We start from the raw sequence: 12378 nt of genomic DNA, 5'->3' as shown, positions 1-12378 counted from the left end.
CTTCTACCTCTTGAGGTTCTTCTAGCTAGTTAAAGAGTCAAATTGACAGAAGACAGAAAAACCGGCTTGTTTATATATGTACAAGGAAGCCATAAATGGGGATTCCAAAGACTGGGAGAATGAGGTATATATGACATTTTGTGCAAGGAAAAGGAGGTTGGGATCTGAGACTTCAAAGGAAAAGGGAAGCGATTCACAGGAATATGGAAAGAGTAAATCTTTGGTGAACAAAATACTTGATGGGCCACACAAACAGTAGGGCACAGGGAGAAGTTGTAACAGGTTTTCTCACGTTCCTCCAGTCTATCACCCCTAGTTTACATTATAATACAGCATCTATGGTGATAGCTCTCCTTCTGGAGCAGTTCTTCCATCTAAATTCTTTTCATGCAGTTGGTGGGATGGGGAGGTCAAAGTATCTTCCTGAGTCTTTTGGGCCTTGACGGTTTTAAGCTCAAAATAATCTGCATGCCATCTTGGGGCAGCCCGCCCTTGATCACTACACAGAGTATATGTAGAGGGTAATAACAGATATGATTAGAAACACAAGCTCTCAGTGTTGGGTTAAGTGGGTACAATTGAGGGTTTTGAACAGAGGAGTTGTTTTTAGATGGTACATGGGAGCACGTTTGCTCATTTGTACTGTTTGATTCAAATACTTTTGCTTAAGTTTGTTAAATAAATGATCAGTTTTGAGGATCATAGGAAGATGGCGGCATGAGTAGTTCAGAGGAAATCTCCTCCCCAAAACATATATATTTATGAAAATACAATAAATACAACTATTCCTAAAAGAGACACCAGTGGATGCAGTAATACAGCCAGGATACATCTACATCTGTGAGAACTCAACATCAGACAAAGGGGGTAAGATACAAGCTGTGGCCAGGCGGGACCTGAATGCTCCCCCACCCTAGAACCTGGCAGGAAGAAAAGAGTTGGAACGGAAGGGAGTGAAAGCCCAGGACTGCTAAACAACCAGCTCTAGAAATTCGCAACCAGAGCACAGACACAAGGTGCACGGGGTGCTGGATATTAGAGAAACGGAAAAGCAAAATCTGTGGGCAGGTTCCCGCAACTGGTGCCCCTGAGACAAAAGAAAAGCAAGTGCTTTCTGCAAGTCTTAAAGAGACAGGGACCCCATAGCTGGACAAAGTCGTCCAGGCATACTTACCCAGCAGCTGGGAATTCCGGGGAACCTTAGGCACCCTAAATCCCATGGAGGCAGCGCAGCTCTGAAGCCCCTCACAGCACTAAGCAGCCTGCCAGTCGTTCCTCCAACTGGCGCGGACCCCAACACACCAGCCCAGTAGCAGGAGAGTGGCAGTGCGTGCCGGGGGCGGTGGTGCCGGAAGGGACTGGGAGCAGATCGCGTGCACCAATGGTGCCAGAAGGGACCAGGACAGGCTTGTGTGAGCCCGCAGCAGCGGCGGCCGAACAGCCTGGGTGCAGCTAACGCACACCGGCGGTAGTGGAGCCAGAGGAGCCCGGTAGAGGACCGTGCATATCTGCAGCAGAGCCAGAGAGAGAAGGCGTACTCCCAGCAGCCAACCGGAATCCCAGCCCAAGGCACAGCCACCTGGGCCAGACACAAAGGCCGCTGCTGGCACAGAACTGCCCGGTAGGGTCGCCGCTAGGACAGAGGTGCGCACCTGCCGTGTCTGCCACTCCCCGTAGGGCTTCGGCGCTGCTGACGGACACCCACCCACAGCAGCTTAGGGGACTAATCCGGTGGCTGCTCCAGGAGTGCGGGTAACCATCACAGGCAACAGAGAAGGGCAAGACATCCAGCAAGCAGGAAAGGACTTTCTTCTCCCAGCTGACACTCCCACAACCTGCCTACAGCCACTGCTGTCACCATGAAAAGGCAAAAAAATTTAGTCCAGTCCAAGATAGTTACACCTGAGAAAGGATCTGCAGAGGCAGACCTAACCAGACTCCCTGAAAAAGAGTTCAAAATAAAAATCATAAACATGCTGACAGAGCTGCAGAGAAATATGCAAGAGCTAAGGGAAAAAGTCCGGAGGGAGATTACAGACGTCCGGAGGGAGATTACAGACATCTGGAGGAAGATTACAGAAGTGAAACAAACTCTGGAAGGATTTATAAGCAGAATGGATAAGATGCAAGAGGCCATTGATGGAATAGAAACCAGAGAACAGGAACACATAGAAGCTGATGCAGAGAGAGAGACAAAAGGATCCCGAGGAATGAAACGATATTAAGAGAACTGTGTGACCAATCCAAAAGGAACAATATCTGCATTATAGGGGTACCAGAGGAAGAAGAGAGAGAAAAAGGGATAGAAAGAGTCTTTGAATAAATAATTGCTGAGAACTTCCCCAAACCGGGGGAGGAAATAGTTGCTCAGACTACGGAGGCACATGGAACTCCTGAGAGACAGGACCCAAAGAGGACAACACCAAGACACATAATAATTAAAATGGCAAAGATCAAGGAGAAGGACAGAGTATTAAAGGCAGCCAGAGAGAGAAGAAAGGTCACGTACAAAGGAAAACCCATCAGGCTATCATCAGACTTCTCAACAGAAACCTTACAGGCCAGAAGAGAATGGCATGATATATTTAATGCAATGAAACAGAAGGGCCTTGAACCAAGGATACTATATCCAGCATGATTATCATTTAAATATGAAGGAGGGATTAAACAATTCCCAGACAAGCAAAAGTTGAGGGGATTTGCCTCCCACAAACCACCTCTACAGGGTATCTTAGAGGGACACTGCTCTAGATGGGAGGACTCCTAAAAAGAGCACAGAACAAAACACCCAACATATGAAGAATGGAGGAGGAGGAAAAAGAAGGGAAAGAAATAATCATGAGACTGTGTTTATAACAGCTCAATAAGCGAGTTAAGTCAGACAGTAAGGTAGTAAACAAGCTAACCTTGAACCTTTGGTAACTATGAATCTAAAGCCTGCAATGGCAATAAGTATATATCTTTCAATAATCACCCCGAATGTAAATGGACTGAATGCACCAATCAAAAGACACAGAGTAATAGAATGGATAAAAAAGCAAGACCCATCTATATGCTGCTTACAAGAGACTCACCTCAAACCCAAAGACATGCACAGATTAAAAGTCAAGGGATGGAGAAAGATATTTCATGCAAACAACAGAGAGAAAAAAGCAGGTGTTGCAATACCAGTATCAGACAAAATAGACTTCAAAATAAAGAAAGTAACAAGAGATAAAGAAGGACATTACATAATGATAAAGGGCTCAGTCCAACAAGAGGATATAACCATTATAAACATATATGCACCCAATACAGGAGCACCAATATATGTGAAAAAAATACTAACAGAACTAAAGGAGGAAATGGAATGCAATGCATTCATTTTAGGAGACTTCAACACGCCACTCACCCCAAAGGATAGATCCACCGGGCAGAAAATAAGTAAGGACACAGGGGCACTGAACAACACACTAGAACAGATGGAACTAATAGACATCTATAGAACTCTACATGCAAAAGCAACAGGATATACATTCTTCTCAAGTGCACATGGAACATTCTCCAGAATAGACCACATACTAGCCCACAAAAAGAGCCTCAGTAAATTCAAAAAGGTTGAAATCCTACCAACCAACTTTTCAGACCACAAAGGTATAAAACTAGAAATAAATTGTACAAAGAAAGCAAAAAGGCTCACAAACACATGGAGGCTTAACAACATGCTCCTAAATAATCAATGGATCAATGACCAAGTTAAAATGGAGATCCAGAAACATATGGAAACAAATGACAACAAAAACACAAAGCCTCAACTTCTGTGGGATGCAGCAAAAGCAGTCTTAAGAGGAAAGTATATAGCAATCCAGACATATTTAAAGAAGGAAGAACAATCCCAAATGAATAGTCTAATGTCACAATTATCGAAATTGGAAAAAGAAGAACAAATGAGGCCTAAGGTCAGCAGATGGAGGGACATAATAAAGATCAGAGAAGAAATAAATAAAATTGAGAAGAATAAAACAATAGAAAAAATCAATGAAACCAAGAGCTGGTTGTTCGAGAAAATAAACATAGTAGATAAGCCTCTAGACAGACTTATTAAGAGAAAAAGAGAGTCAACACACATCAACAGAATCAGAAACAAGAAAGGAAAAATCACGATGGACCCCACAGAAATACAAAGAATTATTAGAGAATACTATGAAAACCTATATGCTAACACGTTGGAAAACCTAGGAGAAATGGAGAACTTCCTAGAAAAATACAACCTTCCAAAAAAAAAAAAATACTGACCCAGAAAGAAACACAAACACTAAACAGACCAATTACCAGCAACGAAATTGAATCGGTAATCAAAAAACTACCCAAGAACAAAACCCCCGGGCCAGATTGATTTACCTCGGAATTTTATCAGACATACAAAAGAGACATAACACCCATTCTCCTTAAAGTTTTCCAAAAAAATAGAAGAGGAGGGAATACTCCCAAACTCATTCTATGAAGCCAACATCACCCTAATACCAAAACCAGGCAAAGACCCCACCAAAAAAGAAAACTACAGACCAATATCCCTGGTGAACGTAGATGCAAAAATACTCAATAAAATATTAGCAAACCGAATTCAAAAATACATCAAGAGGATCATACACCATGACCAAGTGGGATTCATCCCAGGGATGCAAGGATGGTACAACATTTGAAAATCCATCAACATCATCCACCACATTAACAAAAAGGAAAACAAAAACCACATGATCATCTCCATAGATGCTGAAAAAGCATTCGACAAAATTCAACATCCATTCATGATACAAACTCTCAACAAAATGGGCATAGAGGGCAAGTACCTCAACATAATAAAGGCCATATATGATAAACCCACAGCTAACATCATACTGAACAGCAAGAGGCGGAAACCTTTTCCTCTGAGATCGGGAACAAGACAGGGATGCCCACTCTCCCCACTGTTACTCAATGTGTTACTGGAGGTCCTAGCCATGGCAATCAGACAAAACAAAGAAATACAAGGAATCCAGATTGGTAAAGAAGAAGTTAAACTGTCACTGTTTGCAGATGACATGATATTGTACATAAAAAACCCTAAAGACTCCACTTCAAAACTACTAGAACTAATATCGGAATTCAGCAAAGTTGAAGGATACAAACTTAACACACAGAAATCTGTGGCATTCCTATACACTAACAATGAACTAATAGAAAGAGAAATCAGGAAAACAATTCCATTCACAATAGCATCAAAAAGAATAAAATACCTAGGAATAAACCTAACCAAGGAAGTGAAAGACCTATACCCTTAAAACTACAAGACACTCTTAAGAGAAATTAAAGAGGTCACTAACAAATGGAAACTCATCCCATGCTCTTGGCTAGGAAGAATTAATATCGTCAAAATGGCCATCCTGCCCAAAGCAATATACAGATTCAATGCAATCCCTGTCAAATTACCAACAGCATTCTTCAATGAACTGGAACAAATAGTTCAAAAATTCATATGGAACCACCAAAGACCCCGAATAGCCAAAGCAATCCTTAGAAGGAAGAATAAAGTGGGGGGGTCTCTCGCTCTCCAACTTCAATCTCTACTACAAAGTCACAGTAATCAAGACAATTTGGTACTGGCACAAGAACAGAGCCACAGACCAGTGGAACAGAATAGAGACTCCAGACGTTAAACCAAACATATATGGCCAATTAATATACAATAAAGGAGCCATGGACATACAATGGCAAAATGACAGTCTCTTCAACAGATGGTGCTGGCAAAACTGGACAGCTACATGTCAGAGAATGAAACTGGATCACTGTCTAACCCCATACACAAAAGTAAACTCCAATGGATCAAAGACCTGAATGTAAGTCATGAAACCATAAAATTCTTAGAAAAAAACATATGCAAATATCTCATGGACATAAACATGAGTGACTTCTTCATGAACATATCTCCCCGGGCAAGGGAAACAAAGGCTTAAAGGAGCAAGTGGGACTATATCAAGCTAAAAAGCTTCTGTACAGCAAAGGACACCATCAGTAGAACAAAAAGGTATCCTACAGTATGGGAGAATATATTCATAAATGACAGATCCGATAAAGGATTGACATCCAAAATATATAAAGAGCTCACACACCTCAACAAACAAAAAGCAAATAATCCAATTAAAAAATGGACAGAGGAGCTGAATAGACAGTTCTCTAAAGAAGAAATCCAGATGGCCAACAGGCACGTGCAAAGACGCTCCACATCACTAATCATCAGAGAAATGCAAATTAAAACCACAATGAGATATCACCTCACACCAATAAGGATCACCATCATCGAAAAGACAAACAACAACAAATGTTGGCGAGGTTGTGGAGAAAGGGGAACCCTCCTACACTGCTGGTGGGAATGTAAATTAGTTCAACCATTGTGGAAAGCAGTATGGAGGTTCCTCAAAATGCTCAAAATAGAAATACCATTTGACCCAGGAATTCCACTTCTAGGAATTTACCCTATGAATGCAGCAGTCCAGTTCGAAAAAGACAGATGCACCCCTATGTTTATCGCTGCACTATTTACAATAGCCAAGATATGGAAGGAACCTAAATGTCCATCAGTAGATGAATGGATAAAGAAGATGTGGTACATATACACAATGGAATATTACTCAGCCATAAGAAAAAAACAGATCCTACCATTCGCAACAACATGGATGGAGCTAGAGGGTATTATGATCAGTGAAATAAGCCAGGTGGAGAAAGACAAATACCAAATGATTTCACTCATATGTGGAGTATAAGAACAAAGGAAAACTGAAGGAACAAAACAGCAGCAGAATCACAGAACTCAAGAATGGACTAATAGTTACCAAAGGGTAAGGGACTGGGGAGGATGGGTGGGAAGGGAGGGATAAGGGTGGGGAAAAAGAAAGAGGGCATTACGATTAGCATGTATAGTGCATGGGGGGTACGGTAAGGGCTGTGCAACACAGAGAAGACAAGTAGTGATTTTACAGCATCTTAGTACACAGATGGACAGTGACTGTGAAGGGGTATGTGGTGGGGACTTGGTGATAGGGGGAGCCTAGTAAACATAATGTTCTTCATGTAGTTGTAGATTAATGATACCAAAATTAAAATAAAATAAAAAAGAATAACCACACAAAACTCAGAAAAACGGATCCCTGTCTGAGATATCAAAGTTTGTGAACTAATATCTGCAGAAATTCCATCTGTACCAAAAATTTTAGAAAGCACCTTAGTGACAGGGCAGGTAAGGAGATATAGATAGAGATTTCATTTATAATCCTGGGCAGAACTTCTGAATGGTAAGCAGCCCTTCACTGTCTGAGAAGGATATGCACTGACAGAAGCACCATTCTACCTGCACTCCAAACTTCAAGGTCTGCTGCCTGCATTGTGGCTGATTCTGGAGACAGAAACCTTGCAGGCTTGGGCTGGAGTCAGAGAAGTGATAGAGGCTCCCCCCATCATACAAATTCCTGGTTTGCTTTTTCACTCACAATCTCGAGAATTAGAATTTCAGGTGTGCTCTGCCCCTGCATGGTACACATAAGAGAAAAGGCAGCTGCAACATCTGGAGCATATATTCAGAATAATGTTACTGGTGTTACAATAATGTCACACCATCTAAGAGCTAACTTGATTCCTTCTTTCCCAATATACTTTCAAGGTGTGGGAAAAAGCTACTCACTTTATCATTCCATTTGCTACTGCCTCAATCAACTATGTATAACAACAATAGTTAGATTTCATGCTCTTATACAAACATACATAAACACACACACATACATATGTACACACATATAATTTGATAAACAACAGGGAAATATTTAGCTTTCTACAAGCTTAGAATTGCTCAAAGTTATACATTAACTTGGGTACAGGCTATAAATACTATTCCAGCATTCCAAACTGGCACTAATGGCTTCCTTTTTTTCAAGTTTTTCTGCCCAGTGCTTTTCAACCATGTGGGAGAGTTGCTCTTGAATGAGGTGACTGCTTTCAAAGCTCTAATGAAAATATGCCAAAAAATAAATATGGAAAGGACACAGAAAATAATATTCTCTTTTCAATTCTGCTCAGGCTCACTAATGTGCTAATGTCAGCATCTGCTAGTGAGTAGTAGGTGGTGAATTTAGGGACTCTTAGAGGCTGTCTTCTTATGGGAAAGGACGGAGGAACATTTAGAAGGGATGGACTTTTAAGACAAGGCTGAGTACCTTTTCTTATGCTGGGGAAAATGTGAAGTCAAATAAGTACCAAGAAAGGTGCCCAGTTGAAGTCACTTGTCCTTAAGCTCTGGGAAGTATGAAAAAGAAGAATAATTAAAAATCTTAACAAGTTTACTGATATATAATTTATATGCCACAAAGCTTACTCATTTGAAATGTACAAGATTCAGGGTTTTTTAGTATAATTACAGAGTTTTATGATCATCACCATAATCTACTTTTTGAACAGCTTCATCACACCAAAAAGATACCTTATGCCCATTAGCACTCACTCCCCAGTCTGCTTCCCCAACTTCATTTCATGCCCTACTTCTTCACAACCACTAAGCTACTTTTTGTTTTTGTGGATTTGTCTTCTATGGGTATCACATATAAATAAAATCATACAATATGTGGCCTTTTGTATTTAGCTTCTTTCACTTAGCATATGGTTTCATCCATCCATATTGTATAATGTATCAGTTCTTCATTCCTTTATACAATTGAATGATATTCCATTATATGGATATACCCTGTTTTGTTTATCCATTCATAAATTTATGGACACTATGTGCTATCTTCTAGGTTGGTAACCATGAGCAAATCATTTTTCCTCTCAAACTTTCTGATATGTGCATAATTAAAAGTTACCTCACAAAGCAGGTATGAAGATTATATAAAGTAACTGAGTAAGAGCTTTGTCTGTTTTAAAGTACTTCACCAAGCAAAAGATTAGTGTCATTAATCTACAAGTATCATCACATGACCCTGGTACCTAAGAGTACTGATGTGACACCATATACAAATTCCAGGACATGGTGACTGAAAGGCAGAGACTTCCAAAATCCTTCTACCTAGGACCAATTTGTGGTAGAAGGAAAGAACACAAACCCTTAATCTAGGCCCACTCAGGGTCGAAGACCATTAATATGACATCATTTCAGTTGAGCATCTTTAATCTTTAAGAGTAAAATGGTGGGCCTGTGGGCACTTGTTACTAGATAAAGATGAATTTGAAATTTACATTTCTAAATGCAACGTTATACCAAGAATGCATTTTTCAGAAGTGATCTCTTAAATTTTCTTATCAAATCAAGTTATCAGAGTTCTGTGGTATATTGTTAACTGAGATAGCAAATAGAGGGTAAGTAGGAAAATGTGAGAGGGAAGTGAACACAAGCATGAGTCTCTGCACTACAGTTTTGTTTTTGTGTGTGTTTGACAAAATGAGGGATTCCAGTTCTGATTTTGGGTGGGAGTTGTAGGAAAGAGGAAATTTGGTAGCCCATCAGAAGAGAATCACTGCAGGAAGAAAACTGCCTTTCAGGGGAACACACCACCCTGTGGGTACTAAGTGTGCTGGAGAATAGAGAGAGGAGCCGGGATGGCAGCCACTGAGGAAGCAGGGGCGAGATGAAAAGATACACACGGTCAGAGAGCCAGGTCATGCCAGCACAAACCTGAAACTCAGGTCTCCTGACTCCCACAATCAGTACAACCTGTTTCCAAGGAAAGCATCTATTTGGGGCACCTATAATCAGTCAGCAGCATCAGGGAATACTTAAATGTGTGGTAATTCTTCACAATGTTTAATTTGCTTTCAATAATTGCTAAAAACTTGCTAAATTTGTTCTTGGTAACTAACAAGAAATGATTAAAATCACTTAGGTTTTACTGTCCTTCAATAATAAATCCATAGCTGTCTCATTTGCCTATGTGCCCACTGACGCATGTTGTCTCTAGGTCAGTTGTGTTCCCCATGTGAAGATGCCCAAATCCCTCTGTGCCCCACAGCCCACAGGCCTGACCCTGTACAGCACTTGTTAGGTTGTATTTTGTACTATCGTCATTTCTTTGAATGCCTCCCCAACCTTTTAGAGTTCCTGGAAGGTAGTGATTTTGATCTTGCTCATGTCTATTTCCCAGTGCCTAACGCTGCCCTAGCACACGGCTGGTCTGCAACACAGGAGCCAGTGAGAAGGCAGCGGACAGCCACTCTGACCTCCCCACCAACTTGGTCTGCTTACTTTTTCCTTTAACTTCCTTTATCTATTCAATCCTTCTTGAAAATATTCCTCTCAACAATGACTCCATTTACCTTTCTTCTTTCCCACAGAATATCCCTCTGCAAGTGGCAAAGATTGAAGGCAAAAGTTAGCTACAGAAAACAGAGCAATTAGCAGCAGCTCTGGACACATTCTCTAACAGCAATATCTTAAATAGGGTTAGTTATTATCATTATTACTAAGATAACATGCTAGCATGCCTGTTGATACAAATATGATGAAAAGAAGTTGTAAAAAGTAGGGAGAAAACAAGAGTTGGCCTACTTAATACCTGCTTCAAACAGTAGCAATCAGACAAGGTGGTCAAAGGTTGAATGTTTTTAATGTGCTTGTTTCCTACACCTCCACCACTACCACTTTGTTAGATCCTGGCTACCTTCTAATATCTGTCATTTATTCTTTTGAAAAATATTTATGAATGTCTTTTATGTGTCAGGCACTGAAGATACAATGAGGGAGATGTGCAAACATCCTGGGGCATATGGGGTGAGTAAGCATGGCTCCTGCAAGAGGCCAGCCTGAACGAAGATTAGAGAGGGAAGGAGAAAGCGCCTAAGATGAAGGTGGAGATGCCACCAGAAGCTGGACCCTGCAGGCCCTTTGGGCTAAAGGAAGGCTTTCATCCAAAGACCAATGAGATGAAATATAAGAGGATTTATGATTTTAAAACCTCACGCTAGATATACTTAGCTCAAAGCCACTCAATCAAATGAAAGCTTGGCATCACAAAAGGATGCTGCTTTAGGAAGAGGTTTCATTCCTGCCGTTAGGGCTACACAACATTTTGCTTTCATTTTCCAGACCACAGAACCATGTTACAAGTCTGGCATGCACAGAACACATGGCTTCTCTCTGAAAGCCCTGCATCTCTCAGTCCTAAATTTGCTAATGAAAATGTCCTGCTCTCTCAGTAGGCTTGGAGAATGCTATATATGTATTTTATTGCTGTTGTCCTTTTGTTTTGTTTTTAGTTCCCCTCCCTACACAAAACATGAAAATCCACAGTGGAATTTAATTTTCTGAAGCCTAAGAGAAATTTTTCTAATGAATTATTTTATAGTTTCCTGCAAACTGTGTTCTCCTAAGTGAGTTACAATCTACTCTTACATGACATATTGTAACATAGAGCATGCACCAACCTGTCATCTAAAGCTTAGGAGAATATCTTCAGTAAAGCAGGTTTTCGATACCACACTATTTCTAGAAGAGAAAGGTATATTGTAAAATACAAAAGAAAAAATTGGAAATTTTATCTCAATTTAATTACTGTGGTGCATCTTCTCTTCTTGTTAAACAAAGGCAACTTTTAGCCTCATAATGAATTGATTTCACTCAAATAGGTATGATAAACATGCCTAGGAAGAAACTGGATTTAAGCACCACAAGAAACAGGTTTCTGAAGAAAAATTAAAAAGTCAAAGAGGAAGATTAGTTTCACATAGAAATCTAGCATGTTATTTCAAACTCCAAAATGTAAATACCCATCTAAAAGCCACTCAGTTTTAAAAAGCTAATATTCTGCCCTATTTGTTACAGATACTTTTAAATAAATAAAATGTAACATAAGCTCCTTTTAAGGTCTCTGCCCCAGTGAGACACCACTTTCTCACTGTGTTGTTCTTTTACTGCCCACGTGTCTGTCTCCATTTGGAGCTCCCCAGAGCAGAGCCTGGGACCTGGATGAAGGGGAAGATTGGGCATTAATCCCAGCAGAGTGAGGGAGCAGGAAGGGGCAGGGAAAAGCAAGGCCAAGAAGACTGTGTTCTGGAGCTGGTTGCCTAGTTAGGCAATGTGGCTTGATCCTGCAGGGGTCCCTGTGAGGAACCACATAGGATGCCCCTGAGTACTCTTCCTTGGATGAATGAGAAGCTCAGGCAATCATCTGATTCATATTCCCATTGCTTGAATGCTGCCTCCAGGTACATGAACTCCTGATATGTCAGGCAACACCCAGGAACGATGAAATTCCAAGATGTAAGACAAACTCCTTGGGCAGAAAGGCAGCAGGTGGGATGCTAGAGCTGCCCACCCAGGCTAGGCTATACATAGGGGAGAGGTAAACCATTTTACCTGCTATATAGTATTCCACTGTAAGAATA

At 40.8% G+C, this 12378-nt stretch overlaps 1 protein-coding gene across 4 annotated transcripts in view; it reads right to left on the bottom strand.

Annotated features, from left to right (window-relative positions):
- The window catches only part of SH3GL2 (SH3 domain containing GRB2 like 2, endophilin A1), a 254199-nt gene that overhangs the window by 78343 nt on the left and 163478 nt on the right, over positions 1-12378 (bottom strand). Inside the window, exon 1 of one of the 4 annotated variants that reach the window (XM_057498724.1) lies at positions 8223-8242. The exons of the other annotated variants lie outside the window; for them this stretch is intronic. The gene's annotated coding sequence lies outside the window, so the exon portion shown is untranslated. Of the gene's footprint in view, positions 1-8222; positions 8243-12378 lie in introns of those variants that run through there. 4 annotated transcript variants of the gene reach the window in all.

The sequence above is a fragment of the Manis pentadactyla genome, chromosome 3 (assembly GCF_030020395.1).
Source record: "Manis pentadactyla isolate mManPen7 chromosome 3, mManPen7.hap1, whole genome shotgun sequence".
Lineage (NCBI taxonomy): Eukaryota > Metazoa > Chordata > Mammalia > Pholidota > Manidae > Manis > Manis pentadactyla.
The sequence above is the reverse complement of the archived record's forward strand: the minus strand, read 5'-3'. Positions and strand labels throughout refer to the sequence as shown.